This window comes from Acanthopagrus latus, chromosome 6 (genome assembly GCF_904848185.1).
Source record: "Acanthopagrus latus isolate v.2019 chromosome 6, fAcaLat1.1, whole genome shotgun sequence".
NCBI lineage: Eukaryota > Metazoa > Chordata > Actinopteri > Spariformes > Sparidae > Acanthopagrus > Acanthopagrus latus.
This window is the reverse complement of record NC_051044.1, coordinates 13,194,353-13,213,853: the sequence shown is the minus strand read 5'-3', so window position 1 is coordinate 13,213,853 and position 19,501 is coordinate 13,194,353. Positions and strand designations below refer to the sequence as shown.

General features: G+C 40.9%; 1 protein-coding gene across 4 annotated transcripts in view; it reads right to left on the bottom strand.

The window, feature by feature from the left end:
- megf6b (multiple EGF-like-domains 6b) overlaps positions 1 to 19,501 on the bottom strand; it is a 67,397-nt gene that overhangs the window by 29,131 nt on the left and 18,765 nt on the right. The gene's annotated exons all lie outside the window — the stretch shown is intronic.

Genomic DNA, 19,501 nt, shown 5'->3' with positions numbered 1-19,501 from the left:
AGATATTAAAATTGAAAATGAAAGGAGTAATGCTTCTTGTATTGCTCTGTTTTACACTGCAGTTTCAGGACTCACGGCTCCACATTGCCTGCATTAATGTTAAATTTTGTTCATATGGAGGTTTGTCAGGAGAGATTATGCTCACAGAGGAGTTTTAGACTTGACGACACAGGGCTGTTTCATTTGCCATGCCAGCAGAAGAAATCTTGGACTGAAAACTGAAAGCCATGGGGAAAATTAGGAGGGAGCATTCACTTGGCACTAATCAGCTTGTAAACTTTCCCCATGTCCATAAAAAAAAGGAGAATTACTGTAAAGAGGAAGAGTACGAATGCAAGGAAAATTGCTTTATAGAACGTTTTGCCCCCTCAAGCAAACTTCGGTACACTGCGATGCCGGAGTTTAACCAGCCAATTAAACGATTTCTCTCTCAGTTTACCACATCTGGAAATGGTCACACCAACAAAACTGCACTGTTCCTGTTGCCAAGTGTCTTTAAACTTAAAGCTCATACAATATGTAATGAAATGTAACCTTTGACATCGAGAATTAATTTTATTAGTCTGTGAAATATAATTCCTAATTCTTTAGCAAGACTTGATAAATTGCAGCTAAAGAACCAATTTTCAAGGCTCAATAATTTCTGTTTGGGCACTACATCAGAATGGTTTGATTCATGAGTTTGGGTCCTGGGGTGACAGAGTGTGTCTGCCTTTCAGTACAGTTCATTTAACTTGCAAAATAAGTATCTTGACAACAGCAGGTTTGAAGGAAATTATGCAGAGGACAACCAGACTGAAAGCAGACAAGTGATGGTGACTGAGCAGAATGCGACCTGAAGTCAAGGGCAGGATTAAAGACCCCGAGGCTTCCTGTGGTGAGAGCTGCAGCATGCGTGTGTGCGTGTGGATGTCTATCTCCCCCTCTTCCCCCCCGGGGCCACACACCTGTGTGGCCGCTTGAGCAGAGGTCGGAGGAGGGTCAGTGTCACGCTCATCATTCTCTGCAAGTCTTTCTGCCCAGTAAGCAAGCAGGAATGTTGAGTTGCTACAGGTCAGGAGGAAAATAACATAAAGGCAGCAGCATGTGTAAAAATAGCATGTGTTTTGCAAATGACAGGATTACAATCAGATATTAGTTTTAGCCACATCCAAGGCAGAAAAAAAAATGTCATCAGCAGTTTTTAATATGGAAAAGAACTTTTGGTAAGTGCTTTCTCTGAGTTTGTATTGCATTAGCATATTATGTTACTTTCATGTTCTTTCACAACAAATAGTTCCAGAAAGGACGGATAAACCAGATGCTGTTAATATGCGGTTGCAACATGGAACCCTCTCTGATCCCTATATCTCTTTGCTACACTAATGTTTGTACTAGTATAAGCTCATTTCAAAACAGGAACATTCCAGCCATAAAAGTTTTTTCAATGTAAATTAAACTCAATGACCTCTAAGGACATGAGTGTGTATGGGGTTGGATAGAGGCTGCACCCTCACCTGACTCCAGGGTGCATTTCATTTAAAACCACCCTCACCCATTCATCACTCCATCACCAAGAAGAACCTCCAGCAGAGTGACCAGACACATGCTAAGGAGCGAAACAAAAGCTAGAGCCGCCTTCCCGTGAACATCAGATACCAGGTTTCTTCTCCTTGAACTGAGCCTCTAGGGGGTTGGGATATCTGATGCCTTTCCAAATTATGCCCCAGGTCAGAGTTAAAGGCCAATGTTCAGGGTCAAACCTTTGTAGGGAGAATAACACCAGACTGTTTGATTATGTGGTGGATTCTCAGATTTATAAAATATGTTGCATAAGAGTCCTCCTGGCAAGAAATAAGCAAATATAGAACTTTGGGAGAACCAACAAGAACATTCCTAACCTAATGATGGTTTGTTACACAACTAATCAGAGAAGTCATCTTTGGAAACTGATTGGAAAAGGGCAGGAACCATCTGTCATCACTGTCTACGATAGGCTAACAATCAGATCAACGAAGAGCACAACCAGCCAACAAGTTGGTAAATCAAACTCTTGAGAAAAGCCTTCAGTGTCCTTCTTTGCTTTACTTTCACTGAAGGAAAACTCTCCGGTTCTGATTTACATCACTGATGCTAGAGCAGAATCTAACCTCAACATAACAAACATCTTTACAGCCTCATGCATGGTATCAAAGTAAAAAAAAAAAAAAAAGAATCCCAGTTCATACTGTCAAAATTATAAGCAATCATTTTTTTTATTATCAGTACTGTAGTCTGCTAGATATTCTTTTGAATAGAGCGATTCATAATAGAAGATGGTTTGACATTGTGGGAAATCCACTTATTCGCTTTTTAGCTGAGACTTAGGTGTCTGTATGGTAAATATGAAGCTACTGCAAGCAGCCTGTTAGCTTAGCTTAGCATAGCAACTGGAACAGGCTGGGAAACAGCTATCCTAATTAGGCAGAATACTAATTTTAGAGGGTGTAGTTAGTGGTTTGTATTTTACTGCATCATATTCAGGTTTTCCTGTGGTGTGGTATCACAGAGGTGGTCTAGGTCGCCTGAAACCAAAACTGCAGCAGTAACCTTCTGGAAACAAGATGCTATTTCTCACAGCAAATGCCATAAATTAACTGGGTGTTACTAATTGTTTCGGTAGGCATCTTCTGAATAAATTGATTACAAAATGTCAAGATTTGAGCTTGAGTGGCTAAATGGAGAATATGTTTCTAATCTTCACTCTCATGTGTGTATGAAGGTGGAGTTTCTGTGCATTATTCTATGAGGATAACAAACCTCAGAGTTAATAACGGGTTAGGGCCCAGTTGCTCAGTGCTGTTATGTCTCCTCGTAAGTGAAACATAAAACAAAAACACATCTGTAAAATGGGTAAAAATGTGCATGTCACTGTAGTGGACACTCTGTTCCAAAGCAATCAGGTAAAGAATTAAAAACAAAAAAATAATCCTGATTGTGTTTCTGCACGTTTCGTCTGCAGCACAGCTCTGGGTTTACATTCCTATGCTGTATTGTGTGACTTCCTGTGATAAGCACGACAGCCACTGCTCCCAGGAGAACTGGGCTCATGTCTGGGTAGACCACGAGGGGCCAACAAAAACCACCGGACCTCTGATATTATCTCCGGGGGTCACGGGCCGGAAAATTGCGGCATTCATCGAAGACGGGCAGGAGGGGGGATGCCAGTGATAGCCCAACCTGTTTCCTTTTAGGACCCTGATCTAAAAGCCTGCTGGTCTAATAATGTGCTTTGCTGGTGTTCATTCCTGCTTGCATTCCCTACAGTCTTCACAGCTGCTTTCATTTACCAGGTGCTATAAAGATGGGGATTGGTTAGAGGCTCCATGAGATGTATTTGAGTCAGAGGTTTCATTCAAATGAGGGTTTCTCTGTGACTGACCTGCACATGTGGCTGCAGGACGGTTCATGACAACATCTTGTCTGACTAACAAACTGACTGGAACTAATAATTTACTTCTCACTCTCTCATAGGAAACTCCTCCTCACCTTTGACCTCCAAAATAACCGACCCTTTAAATGTCTTTTTAATGGTCAGGTCTGCTGGTCTGTTAGGAGACTTCTCTGTTTGTTTGTTTGTTCGCCACTTTATTTTATCTACTTAAATCTGGGACTATTTATTTGTATCTTGCACTGCACTGCAGGGCTCCAGGGTGCGACTGTTTCGGTCTCACATGCACCTTAAAAAGTCTAGTGTGACTAAAATTTCCATTGGTGTCACCAGTGAACCTGAAATTAAGCAGGTCTAATTCAAGAAAAAATTTAGCCTTCAAAAACATGTTTGATGTTTCAGGTGATGATTTGCTGCATGTTCTGTGATTGAAATAAAGAAAAACATTTATCGGCACTATTATTTCTGATTACAAACATTAGAATAATGTGTTAAGACATCAAAGAAATGAAAATGTGTTATTTGGTGCAAATTATTTATGCGCTCCATTTTATATTGTCTGTTGTTCCTTACATATTTGGTCTCTATGTCTTTTATGTCCTTTGTTGCTGCACTTGGAATTGCTTTTTGTTGAAAGGTGCTCTACAAATAAACTGTACAAGACACGTTTCCTGGCAGGCAGCGCCACGAGGCTATCTGGCAGAAGCTAAAGTGAAACAGATGATCTGATGAATTATGCTCACCCAAGTTCACTTGAGTTATTATAAAAGTTATTTTATGGACCCTATAACTCCTCGTGGATTTCACATGGATATTCTCCTGGAGTCAGGTATCATGAGAACCCCTAAGATGCATTTAAAAATGTTTTATGCAAGCATTACCTTTGCGGCTCGGGTCATTGTGTAAGTACTTCAGCTCTAAGGTTTCCTTATAATGCCTTTCTGCCAGACTGCTGTCTCTGCACTGTGTATTGACAGGTACAGTATTTTGCAGGCAAACGTGAGCAGAGATCATAAAGCGAGCTCACTTTACACGCCAGATGTAATCAGATGAGGCAAACAATGACATCTTGAGGATTAGTCTCTTGCTTCAGGCCTGTATGAATTTGTAAACAAATATGAGAGGTATGAGAGCAACAATGCACACTATATCAGGATGCTTTTGTATAAACAAGAGCAGAGATGAATAACTGAGATTTATGACAATGGCAAGTCAGATCTTCAAACGAGCCAAACTGAAATGACAGACAGCAGATAGAGTCATTATATACCTTTAAATCTACAGGAGACATTAATTTTACAGGCCAAACATAAGGACAAAAATCAGGACATATGTCTTCCTTTCGGTCTCCTCTACCATGCATCAGCTCAAGTTCAACATTGCCCCCTGCTGTTTATCTCCTGCTACATCAGTAACAGCCCAGATGTGCTGCTGGATGTTTATCAAGCTGACACGATGTGATTGTGCTCTGCTCTCATTCATCATCTAACCAAAACACAGCTGCCACAATACCATAATTCAAAGTCAAAGGAGACCACACTTAACTCGGTGAGGGAAAAAACATCTTGCTCTCTGATTCACCGCACTGAGTGACACCAGAAATCTATGCATGCTGTATTAAACATCCAATAATTTCCAGTCGCTAATTCTGTGTGAGGCATTCTTGGTGCCAGTTTTGGGTACAAGCCCTGTAATTGTGGCCGGCTGAGTTGTTAAGTGGCACTATGGTTCGGACGTGGTGTGGCTTTCCAGAAAGCAGAAGTTAAAAAAATATCCCCTTTAATGACAAAGGACAAACCACACACAGACCTCTATGATGTGTATCCACTGATGTTAAAGACGTCTGTGCCGTCTTTCATAAGCCCCTAATGTTTCCATGAAGTCATTAACAATCTGCGTCAACTTTGAGTAAAAAGTCTCACCAAGGAGTAAAGAGTATTACAGTATAGGCAGTGAAATGGCTTTTTTTAAACTACACAGCTTAGTGGTGAAGCTAAAGCAGAAGAATTTGAAGATGCCGTACCACTAATGACTCAAACAGCACTAAAGTCAACAAAAACTCTTTTAATGTGAAATCATCACAGGAGTGTAGCATCTTCTGTAGAGTAGCAACAAGGCATGGGACAAGGTGACAGTTTCACACAGCAATTATCCTGGCCAAAATCATTGCAATTTACGATATTATCCCGATTATATCACAATATGCTTAAAGGTGCTATTTGTAAGAAAAGACAATTTTAGAGTCTCATTCCAAACTCACCTTCCCACTTCGTCAAAAACTGACACTTTTGGGGTGTGGGATGGGTTGGCTGCCAACCCAAAGTGTCATTATTTGGCAGGATGGGAATGACAAAAATCAAACTATTTGAAATGGCGCTAAAACTTAAAGGAATCATTTTAACCTTCCATTTTGTAAAGAAACAAATATGTTTATTAGGACAGGCAGCCTGTAGAATTTCAAAATTATTGAAAAGTACTTGCTGTAATAATGATTAATCAGCAAAGAAAATAATAATTAGTGGCAGCCCTATGCATATCTTGGTGAAAGGCTGAAAATTATTTCTATATATAGCAAACACTGGACATCCTCCGGTGTTTTTGCTTTGTTTACAAGTGTAGCAGCTCATTAAAGTTGGTCACGGTGTCTGCTTTGCTTCATCTGAACATTTCTCATGTGAAAATACCGATGGGCAGAATCTAAATTCTCTGCTTATCTGCCGCTTTAAACAGTTGTATTTTGTTTTTCTTCACTTCTGCTTGCCAAGGCATGTGTTGACAAGAAAACACAGACAAGCAGCAGATTGTTATGCCGAGAGAAGCATTGAGAAGCTGTTTGACTCTTGGGTAAAAATATCAATCAAGCGACTCGGTAGTCTCTGTACAGCTTATTAACTGCAACACTGAGCCTTATAATTTATTATTTGTGCATATTTGACCACAAGAGATTTATGTGTAACATCAAAGACATTAAACTTTGAGTTTGTTTTGTGAACACTCTGCTCTACTGAGCCCTAAATGCCTCTAATCCCCATTTTGATTATCCCAATTCACTGCACAGCAAGGTAAGCGTGCAAGTGTGTGTGTTCCTTTGCTCCCATTTAAGTGCAGGTACTAGTGAATGTTTATATGTTATGGGATACCCCGCTCTTAACAGCCAGCTGCTTCTTGATCCTGTAAGCTTAAATGTTTTCTCTCTTCTTCACTACAGCCGACTGAGACTGCCACAAGTCCTTGATTCCCAGAAACAGGCGGCTCAAAATCACCTCATTAAGAGTCACAAGACTGTGCCACCAGCAGGCATGGACCTCAAACTGGAAATCTGAGTGTTGCATGTTCATAGACAATGCCAAAGTTCTATAACGTCACTGTTTTGAGTGAAATAGTTTGACTGAAGGTGCCTGACAGGCTATGAACACTGGGAGAAGTTTGTCCTTTCAAAAGCCTGCAGATTGCCAAAGGTTTCTGACTTCTGTCACAATTTTTTCACTCTCAGGAAAATTTACAAACTACAACACAGAGAGTGGGCCAGCTGCACAAACCTATGCATGTCTCCAGAATAACATTTTATGATCTACACAGACGAACAGGGGGAACAAATACCTCATGGACCTCAGGGGATTGCCCTCTGATCCTTTGCGTGTGCTCTATCTGTGCTCTACCTGTTAGGACCTGTCGTTTCCAACTCTGACCCAGGACTTCTGAGTCCCTGGCTGGGACAACACTCTGAGGCCAGCATAAATCCAAAAATTACTTGTTGTGGAATCCAGGCTGTCTCCCTTGCTTGCATATGTGTGAGATATGCTGCCCTGGTATGTGTAGAGCCTTAGAGGATGGAAAGTGGCTCAGAACAGTTACCCTAGAGGGCAAAAGGTAGCAGATACATGACAGATTGTCATGCTCAAGGTGTACTGGCGGAATAAACATCAAGGCATGGATTACTGCTTCACGTGCCTATGTGTGACACTACATGGTGAAGGTGTTCAAAGCAGAAAGAAACAACATTCATACATGCAATCCCCCTGGCTAAATCCAATTCAGAGATAATGGGCTCTGATTTCATGGCAGGGCAAAAGCCTGCCCAAGCAGTTGCATGGCATTCATAATTTCAAGGTACATTAATTCATCATTATACAACACAGGGTTGCATAATGAAATTAAAGTTTGTAAACTCCTTTCTTGCCACACACATTACAGAACATATACAATTATCTATATACAAATATACATAAACACATAGAGCATCTTTTTAATAATTTTGTCCCGCTGCAGTCCAGCGCTCAGTTGGCTCAGAACACAGACAGCATGTTTTATAGAACCTGTATCTTCTACAGTAAACCCGATCAAATGCTGAACTTTTCTTTTCTGAGCTTTAATGTGCTCTGCCCCACTATTTGACAGCCGCAGTCTGCAATTCAGTTCTCACATCCAGGTTCATAAGCACCTGATCATACATAATATTAAGGGGCTCGAACAAGATCCAAATAACTTAATGGGACATCCCAAATATTCGTACCTGTGTACTCAGCCAGCTTTATGACCTGATACTTCTAACCCCACCACTAATCTCATGTGAACACTATTTGCTGCAGAAACTTCCTCCACCACCCCGAAATCTTCCCTATGTCCTAAAATGAACTGCTATTTTAACTATGGCTTCACGTTTATGTGTTTATTAAAATTTAGGGTTAGCTCTCCAGGCAGGATCCTTGATGCTGCTCTGATTCTTCAAGAGCTCCCTGGAAGACCAGAATTATTTCTGCCTAATCTATCTGCTATATATTACTTGACTGAATTACAAGGTTAATGTTACGTAACTATAGTAAGAATGGCTGTAAAGCCGTGTGATAACAGGGTTGACATGTGAGAGGCGACTGACCCTGTCTCTTTACATTTCTTTCAGATTAGCATTTGCTCTTCACACCTCAAGAAACATCAGAAAGAAGCCGTGTGTGCACTGAAAGAGAGAGCACTCTTGGGTGAACGCTCCCCAAGGCGAAGTGGCTTCCATATGGAGAAAAAACACAACAGAGGAGATAACGTTGTAGATGGAGGGAAAACAGAGATTAGAAGTGAAGTGTTTGGCTCGGTGGAATACACAATGAGCTGATAGGCGGGAAACAAAGGCAGATTTGGTGAAACTGGAGGAAGATATGGAAGTTTCAGTGAAGTAAAAATGACGAGAACAGGAACAACGCTGGCAGATGGAGGGATCAGTCCACACTGATGATTCCTCAAATTGTATTTTGCAAACTCTTGTCACTGTCAATTTACACAAACTTGATGCCCTCGCACCCAGCGTGACCAGAAGCGACCTTTCATCAGGAATGCTGTAAAGAGTCTAATGAGACTGGGTGGGAGCCCAGACTCAGCACAATTATGGGAGATTAGGGTGCTGCACAGGATGCAATGGCAGGTAGGTGGGCAAGGATGTACCCCACCCTGACTGAAACACACTCCCTCTCATTAGAGATGCCTTTCCTCCCTTCACAGGAACTGAGTAGATCTCTCTCAGGCTTTCACCTAAACAGCACAGTGTTGAGGATATGACAGCAGACATGGAAAGATTGATTTGATTTCACGTCAGATTTTCTTTCACCCTCACTGTATATTTGACAGGAACATTATTCATCTGTAAACCAAAAGAAAATCAGAGTTCACTCCCAGTCAAAAATGTGTTATTCTTCTGGTTCCTATTGTTAAATATATGTATGTGTAGAGTTTGTTTTTGCATTCATGTACTGAAAGCATAGAAATTCCCTGGACACACTGAAAATCTGATTTAAAGTGGTAGGCCTATGATCAAGAAAACTATTTGAAGGGGTATGAGAAAATGTGATTTCTGTACATCCCTCTCACTTCTCTTTTCTTATGCCTCACTTTGTCCCCTCAAACTAAAGAAGTTATAAAACAAAGAGTCAGAGGAGATCAGGACAAAGAGGTGGAGAATGTGAGAGAAAACATTTGTTCATAGAGATTCTGGTTCTCTCAGCAGTGCCTTCATCTTCATGGCCTCCTTCATTTCAGCTGCTCGGGAAGCCACACTATGCTGGCTGCTAACAAAGCTCAAAGAACGGGATTAAACTTTCAAATTGCAAAAGAAAAAAAAACAAAACAGAAAAAGGTGCCAGGGACCCTGTGAATGGTCCACTTATACTCCAAATTAAGGCTGATGGGAACAAAAATAAGTTATGTATAGCATGATTATGTCACCACCTGACCTAAAACAACTCTCAGTACAAAATTCCTCACCGTCCTCTTTTTAAAGTTAAAGCCTAAGACATCGTAATTCACTTCAAGTCAAGTAAAAAAGCAGACTTCAACCTGTTCAGTCATTTCAGCTGTAGCCTGTTAAACCCATCAGAGGGGAAAAGGGAAACCCTGAGAGTGATTTAGACTGCTTGTGATCTTTCTTGACGTTTACTATCCTATTATCAGCCATTTGACTTTTACAACTTTTTCTCTCTCACTTAAATAAGAATGCACTAAAACTATAACAGCCCGATTTTGAGCAGATAAAACAAATGTAGTGATCTGTATATAACCTAAAGCTCTGATGCCTGACACCATTTGAACTCTCAGTGGAAGGATGGACACACCAGTTATGTGAGTGACAAACTGCTGCAGCTGGGTGTCTCACAGCTTTAAAATCTCATGGCCTTACAGTCTTTCTTGGTAGCTGACCAAAATTAAAGGTAATCATGTGAATTATGGACAAGAGTGAAAGTCTTTCAGCCCAGCCAGCAGTTGTTATGAACAGTAGTTTAAACGAAAATAAATATTTTACGTTGTTATTTCTTCTTAAAATCTTTTCTGTGATGAGCTACCAGAAAGTGGAAGTGGATTTGAAAAATTGTAATTGAATTGTGCTATTAGAGCATATAAAATATTTACAGTTGTATACCTGTCAATCAGTAGTGCCTTAATAATCCTTTTCCACTTCATGGATTTTATTAAATCCAGCTAAATCAGAGAATGTTTGCTGGATAAACAAAGATGATCGAAGAGGATGTCAGCAGTATTTTGGGGGTGGGTGGCATTCGGAGCGGTGGTTGGAAACAAAATGGTGGACCAAGAGATGTCACTGTCTGACAGAATGGGGATACAACACACAGCCAACAATGCAGAGAAAAAAAAATAATAACTAGGAAACAAGATTATAGTGAAAAAAGTGATCATGATGCGCGAGCAAACTAGAAATGGTTCAAGGCGATGGATGTCTCCGGCCACCAGGTCTCAGCAGTGCTTTGGGTTCACCATCAGCAGATAAACTCGCATTTCATCTTCACATGAAGTTACTTCACTCCTTTAACCAACCAGCACAATTAATGCAGCCTATCCTGGTGTTGCTTTTCTAATGGCATTTCACAGTGTCCCAGTTGGTAAAACACCATAGAAATTCAAAGAGAAACTTGTACCAAAGCCTCAATAAGGTACCTAAGAGTTTAGGTCAAGGGAAGCCTCAGATTACTGGTTGTAAAATTCCTGTACAGCAAGTTTCACATTTTCTTTGAACTGACATGAACATGTTCATGTTTGGATCTTTTCCACCTCCTCTGCTTCATGGACCACTTACTGGTATCCAACGTACTTAAAACTCTACCAACTTATATTTTCTTAGTGAAAAAGGACACACCGACTAATCATCACAATGAGATCATGTGCTTAGGAAACTGTCCTATCCGCAGCATGCGTGTTCCATTTTGTGGTATTTACTGGCTAAAGGACTCAGCTAGCTCAGCATGGAGGTTTCTCTAATGTTTTTTCTTGATCCCAAATAAAAACCATTTGATGGGACTCAGACTTCAGGGATTTATTTTTACAATGGGGAGGGTCTCAAGGCCGACATACTGAAAGCACCTCTCTTATTACATTCCTCAGTGGTCCTGAACATGGAGGCAGCAGATACGCAATATATTTAACCAAAGAAAAGGAAAAGAGTGTTCCCTCACTACTCAACTGACAGTCAAAACCTTACTGGGGTGATCAGCATGTGTGAAATGGTTTCACCATACGGTAAGGAGATGTTGTCTTTTACAACACGGCCTCATGCAGACATGCATCCCCTAAACATGACAGACACCATCTGTGTCACTGCTGCTCCCTCCTGTCACTGTCAGTCTCTAAATGTCTTGATGAGCAGCAGTGATGATAGAAACACACCCCACATTTTTTCAGACAGGGTTAGATCCTGCGCAACTTTCCTGCTGTTCATGAACAGCAAGTTCTGCCACAGACAATGTGGGCCACTCTGAAATGGCAAAGTCTGGGTCCACATGCTGGCTCGACCTTTGACCTCTCTGCTCCCCTGCTATCTTCATCGCAGAAGGAGACCAAAAGAGTCACCACTGTCATGTAAATCAGCTTAACTAGGCACACAGCTATACTAATATCATCACTCTTAACCTTCCACATTGCAAGGTTAAAAGAGATTCATGAGCACCACATCATCGCCTCGTTGCATTAAAATATAATACCACCACCGGTGACAGTGTCACATCTGACAAACATGCCACTCATGCATTAACTGGGATTACACATCTGGAAAGCATAAACCGCCCACATATTTGTTCACATTTGGCCTTAATGGGCCACAGAGGTTAACATGACTAAGACAGAATAAATCTTCCATGCCTGACAGGCTTGTAAAAAAACAAACAAAACACATATTTGAGAGTAGGACAGACATGCAAATTTATAACAATTCAACAAACACGGATTAGTTAGAGAACTCCTTGATGGCCTGCGATAAGGTCATGTGTCTGCGTGTGTGAGATAAGAGGATAGGTGACAAAAGGCAAGTTACAACAGGCCACATGACTGTTAGGCTGAGAAAAGACTGCTTTTAAACTTTAAGTAATTGCAGAGCAGGACAGCTATTAGAGGAAGAACAGAGGTACTACAAAGAGCAACATCTGAAATCTTCCCTGACTGCAGCTATACACGCGAAGTCATCCCTGTCTTAAGAGAAACTGAAGCACATACTTTCTAGACAGGAACCGCATTCAGCTGGAAGAACAAAGAAAGACGAAGAAACAAGACAGAAGACGTGGGGTCAAATGTGAGTGGTATTATGAGGTGCCCATATAAGCTGTTAAATATAAACCACAAGGTTAAGAGTGTCTCAATTTCATGGACTGATACAGTGCCACCTACACAAAATAAAAAGCCCATGACATTTGATTTTTTCACAGCTATCTTTCTCTCTTGCTCTGAATTCTTGACCAGACGACCCCGGTCCATGTCTGTGTACTTCAAAAGGTTCCCGGCAACTAAACAAGTGTCCTTTAACAAGACATTGAATTCCCACAATAGCTCCAGGGTTGCTGTCCTGCCCTTGCAACCACGCTAACAAGCATGCAGTGTCACAATGCAGCTCAAAGACAGAACCAGAATAACCACAATACTGAAAGACATAGCTTAATTGTTCATATAACAAAATGCAAAATGCACGTAAATGACCTTGCATTCTGTAAAACTAAAAGTTCTCATATTACTTTATAACTAATAAAGTTTGGAAGTGTAAGCAGCATTTTAATAAAGTCTGGTGCAGCATCAGTCGTGTTTTCACTTTACGAGTCAGTCAATATACGTTCCCATCCTCACCTATCGTCTGAGCTTTGGGAGAGCGAAATAATTAGATTGCAGATACAAGTGGCTGAAATGAGTTTCCTCAGTAGGGCTACTGGGCTCAGCCTTAGAAATAGGGTCAGGAGCTTAGTCATCTTGAGGAAGCTCGGAGCCCCTGCTCATTCGGATTGAAAGGAGCCAGCTGAGTTGGTTCAAGCATAAGAACTGGGAGAATACTCCCAGGGCAGACCCTTAACTCGCTGGAGGGATTACATGTGTCAGTCTGGCCTGGGATCACCTCAGAAATCCCAGGTGGAGCAGGACAGTGCTGAGGGACATCTGGACTGCCCTGCTTAGCCTGCTGCAACCACAGCTCAACCTCAGATAGAGGGACGCAAATGGATGAATGGATGGAAACTGTTTATATGCTTTGTAAGTGAACATTTTATCTGAAAACAACCAATAATTTCAGATGAATACATTTTACAGACTATAAAGCACCATATATTGCTCTAAAGTTCAAGTAAAGTGGTAGACATACTGTATGAAGTAGAAGGAATGGGGGGTTGTAGCTCAAGAGGTAAAATGGGTCATCTTCTAATCAGAAGGTCGCTGGTTTGAATCTCTGGCTCCATGTCGAAGTATCCTCGAACAAGTTAAGCAGTTGGCAACTTGTGTGGCAACATCTACCATCAGTGTGTATATGGGTGCATGCAACAAGTGTTTAAAAGCGCTTTGACTGGTCAGTAGACTGGAAGAGTGCTAGAGAACCACAAGTCAATTTACAAAACTTTGCAGTACTTTAGTGAATTTACTGACATTACCAGGTGTTATGTAACGTGTAATTGTGGCCTATGTGACAAAAGAGAATGTAAATTGATGGTTTAGGAAAGTCATGAGAAATGCCCTGGCCTTTTCAGCTTTCATGAGGCTGAGTGGGATCTTAGTGTGTCGCTGCTGTGCCATTTCACACTACCTCGGCCACCAGACTGTGGAGGAACTGCATCATGCACCAATAGGCTCCAGAGAAATATCTGACCTTATTATTCAGAGCTTCAGTCAACTGTTTATAAGCCTAACTAAATCTAACTAAATCCCCAAAGACACTACTTGGGTGTTAATCTTTTCTGGATTACAGGACGAAATTCTATTACTGGTATGAAATGCATTTCTGGACTTAATTAAGGTGGTGGCGGGCCTATGAGAACAAGAATTATTGTTTTTGATGCCACAGAAAGTAAAGGTTGAATTGTTCATTTGCTGTGATTTGTTGTCTTAAAAGGGGAAAAAAATAAATGTTCTACAAAGTGTATATCTGACAGTTCAGATTGAATGAAAAGACTTGGTTTTGGTTGGGTTTTATTTTTTAGAAATATATCCATTTCTAAATGGAAAATTAAAAGAACAAATTAAACTGTACAAAGCCAAAGACCTCAGCAGTCTCCCAATAAAATATCCAATTTCTAAAGAATATCAATAGGATTTACTTTGCCAAACTTAAGCTGTGCAAAAAGGTATATAAATCAGACTAAGAACCTTTATTTGACTCAACCATAATCTTGGTGGATCAATGCTTGTAACCTAACCTTTGATAAACTAGCATTTGCTCTGACTAAAAGCTTCAAAGACAGTATGGCTGCGGCTGAGATAACATGCCTGGGAGTCGGCTTTGAAGCATTACAGTGTAATGATAATGATGATGGTCGTCAGTTGAGGGTCTGTCTTGAGTGATGTCTAGAACAAGCTGGTCCTCCTGGCGCTGCAGTGACCCCAAACCCAGCCAAGATATGAGCTTATGGTTCTAAAATCATTCAGAAAGAGCACATAAATGAGATGGAATTACCGTAATGGAGAGAGAGCTCTTTCAGTGAAGCATTTCACAGTTTGGGATCAACAAAAAAAAGTCAAATAAATACCTATTAAACCTGTGGGAAAGGAACAAATATGGTACTTCTGGGTTATCAGGTTACATCTATTTCGAATTTTTCCCTTCTGCTATCAAGGATTTAACTTCAATGACTCCTCATATATTTGTGTGAGGTAACTCCTCTACACAATCCATCAGTTTTATGTATTTGAGATGACTTTCGTTTTACCATTCACCTCAGGCGAAACGCTGAGGTTTACAAGATATTTCGGGATTCTTAAACTAAGACGGTAAAGTTTAAAGTTACATAAAGTGTCTGTTCATCTGTCTGTCTGTCTGTCTGTCTGTCTGTCTGTCTGTCTGTTTGTCTGCAGCTGAGCACAGATGTCAGCTGGTATGAAGACATCTGCCCTGCCAGAGGTCTAAAAGCCTTGGAAGCTGTTGATCCCAGAGGATACCACTTGTCTACTGATGACAGGCTGGATACTGAGTACATCAGGCACCAAGTGACTAAATCCCACTGGATATAGACAAGAATGAAGAGTATTATAAAGAGCAAAAACAAAGACATGCAGAAGTACTTGGCTACAGAAAAGGGTTGCACGCTGTGTTAAAAGTTTCATCAGTATTTAAATGATAACTTTTATGTGATGCTAAGATGCCAAATTAACTAACAATGTCCATAAATGTCAAATATTTCAACTATATCAGTTAAATGTTGATCATAACTTTTTTATGTGGCATATATAACTTTTTTTTCTGCTACAGAATGCATTGAATTTGTATTGTTGTATTGTTCTAGTGTAGAAGCAATCTGTTATGAAGCAGAGGCAAATGACCCATTCAAATCAAATGAGATTTATCATCATTCTAAGGACTAGAAGAGCCTGAAAGCACAAATACAAAACAGCAGTAATTATTGTTTTACACATCATTCAGACACAATGCCCCTAAAAAGCAGAACAGATGACAGCTTCAGACAACTATTGAAAGCAGGCAACTAATTGGCCCCTTTTAAAAGACATAAACACACACACCATTTGCTATACACAAACATGAACGCACCACATCAAAAACTCCTCAAGAGAATATCACCACATGTAACTGCAGAGGAATGCTCGTGCTCATGACAATGTGATTAAATGACGAGTGAATCTTGAGTGAGGTGTGGCTCCACGTATTCGACCTCAGCTCCTCAGTTTTCATGTAAACACGACACGAGAGAAACAAGCGGTGACTGACAGCTGTGTGAACCATGTGCACCGCAGCAGTAACTGAGTTATAACAGCAGCTTGTGTAAGCAGCAACAGGGTTATTTATCCAGGGCTCAAGAATGTGAGTTAAGACAAAATGGTATGTACCTGACCACCACAGAGTGTCTCTCATAATGGCTGAACTATGTATCAGAGCCATCACTCAGTTGTTCATTAGAAGTGATGTTATTGCTCCTTCTCCAATGAGCCTGCAGCTATTCCCCTTGCCCTCAAGACTCTTGACTCTGACGTGACCTGTATTTGGCACATGTGAGACCTCAAATGGGACAGCTGTGAGTGTATTCCTGCCTGTGTCCAACTCACTTGCCCAGGGTCAGGCGGAGTCACCAGCCCCCACACCCATCATCCAGCATCTCTTTCTATGCCAATCACAGGGCAATATAACTGCCAGAGAAGTTTACGGACTGATAGCCTTCAATGGAGGGAGGATCGGGGTGTGGGGTTCTGCTGCATAGCTCTACAGCAGCAAAGACCCCTTAGGTGCCCATTGATGACAGCTATCATTCACAATGCAGAACAATGCTGGTGGATGTCAATGTGGGGGAAGGGAAGAGGCCGTCAATGTTGGTACTGACATCAAAACAGTGTGGCTCAGGGGCCGCCTGAGGCAAAACCAAAAGGGATCCTCTGTAGGGATGGGATACTTGAAATGTTTTCAACAAGATTTATCTTCTTCAGACACAAAGCCACAACAGGAAGTAGAAAGGATGTATACCCATCGACCCAAAGGGTGAATGACAATCATCTTGTTACAATGCAAATTTCTGATGAGAAACCGTGTGTCCCGACATTCACATGGTTGCCATTTGACACTCACACAAACAATGTTACAGACCAAGTACAACCCCTCCCTGCTGGTAGTGGCCCAGAAGGATACCGTGCTCTGCTGGTCTGGAGTTGGTTCAACTTGCGAACCTTTTAAGTACCAGTGTCCTTTTCTATAGGATTCTGTCACTGTATACATCTCTAGTTCCCCATCCCCCGTCAGTGTTGGGGCCACTCTGGAACCAGTTTTTCGAGAGCCGAAACACAAAGAACTGGTTCAAGTTTAGGCACCAGCTCCGAACCAGCACCTGAATCTAAGTATCCAAACAACTTTCTCAGCTTCCAGCCAACAGGCATTAAAAAATATGCTGACAATGTCCTGGTGCCAGACAGCACAGGACAGCCCCAAAAGATCCTGTGTCCATGCCTCATTGGGGGAGGGCACAGTTATCAGGGAGTATCATGAGAGATGTACTTAGTTTGCAATGGTGTTTGGGTGGGTGGCAGCATCCACATGTATACCTGGAACCAAGATTTCCCAGCAAAACATTGCACTGTTACGTCATGACAAAAGTTATTCACTTCACCAGTCAGTAGTTTAGCTGTTGTGGCTGACTGGTGTAGATATGTATGATGCAGAGTGTATATTGGTTTTAATAAATCTGATGTCAGTGTTGTGTTTCTGGAGTTTTGATCCTTCAAGACTGCTTCCCCCATGCATTTTGCAAGAAGCTACAGTTGTGCCAGAGCCCCCGCTGTGCATCTGGTGCTATGGACATAATAGCTGTCAGACAAAGAGTTTATCACCCAGTATTTATGTTTTATCTGATATTTCAAAATGAGAACATAAAAAACATTAAAACATTAAAATGTGACAATGGGAGGTTTTGACAGCGTTGTACATTTGCTAAAGCAAAAAAAGCCAAGGCAAGTGGTATTTTCATTTGATAAAGTGTGACTATATATTTTGAAAAATGTGTTTTCTTACGATGGCTATGTTTAACATGTTGATGTCCTGATTTGGAAGTTAAAAACATGAACTCTTCTGTATCTCAATGTATGTTAGAAACACTGAAAATACACCAACGAATAGTCTTTGAAGACACACGTATTTTTCCTTCCTCTTTATTTTGTCCCATACTGATGGGACAATATTTTGACAGGGCACAAGAGGAAATGTTTGCAGTTTGTATGGTTGCTCAGTTTATCAGGAAACTCTGTCTTGTGGGAGTTTAGAAGACTTTTTGTTATCAACAGAGAAATACATAGCACCTGAATCAAATAAAAGCAAAAGCAAAATGGTTTTATACTCATCAAGAGAATTAAGAAAGAATTTAAAAAAAAAAAAAAAAAAAACATTCTTCCGCAAAGAAGTCAGAGATGACTGAATATGTCAGGATTTTAGGGATAGGGTTCAAACTTGGTCCTATTTTTCAAATTAGAGGATCTTAACAACTTCTTCAAATAGTTTTTCATGGTGAGGAATGAAAGATGAGGGGCATTGTACCCCACTGTGTGTATTGACCCTCACTTCACCACTCTGTATCATGATACATTCTTATGTCTCAGAGAAATATGCCACTCAGGAAGACCAGCCTCTTATTGGACATAACACACATCTTGTTTTCCAGATGATCTTCATAATCCACTGAGATCGTTCCTGAGAGTTTACACAAAGTCAATATTTGACTTTGTTTATATGTTAAATTTCCTGTAAGTCTATAGTGTAGACTTTTCAGATGACCAAACATCATATTCAGCAGATGGCTTCAATTTTGTCAGAGACCTCCACTAGGCCCATCAGGACCAACTGATGCTTTTAAGCAGCACCTAAATGGGCATGTGTGTTCATGGATTCTCCGTCATTATGATCAAGTCTTTCATCCAAGCGTGAAGTAATCAGATGTAAGCCAGGTCAGCTTAGCTGCCACAGAGAGCTCTGATCATATAGAGTGGGTTGTCAGTGTGGCATTTCCCAAGGCCTGATCCTAAGTCCTATAATAGCCAACGAGGAAGTGAATGTATAGTGTGCTCAAAGGTGTCATAAGGCTACATCTCTGGCACCAGAGAACTCCTGAGAAAATAACGTGTGGGTCAAGAAGGTGCTAAGTTAGAGGTGAACTTTGAGATCCTGGGGTGTAGTCAGATCAGACCATTGTAACAAAACAGGGCCATCGTTTTCAGTTATTTCCTCAGTTTGAACTTGACTTATGCAACAAAGTCTTTTGTGTCTATAAGGGCCTAATTGAGAGGGAGACATGGATGATTCTGCTAAAAAGTTGACACTAAGAGGAATTTCCTGTCGTGTGGAGTTATCAGAAAAACAACAGAATCCTCCGCTGTTTTACTTCAACAGCTCAAATTCAACAATGGAGTTGCTGATAAAATACTTGAGCTGCTGGTAAAGAAGCCAACTGCTGATGTGTGGAGATTCTCATTTACTTGTAGAGAAAGGCGATCACTAAACGAAGTTCAGCAGGGAGGCCAGGAGAGCTGTATGAAAAAGGATCAGAATTATTGCTTCTGGCAAAAGAGTGAGTTTAAAAGAGAGTTTTTAATCAAATGCCAAGCTGCTATCTGTTTAAGTCAGTCTGTGGAGAGTTTACTGGATTCATATTT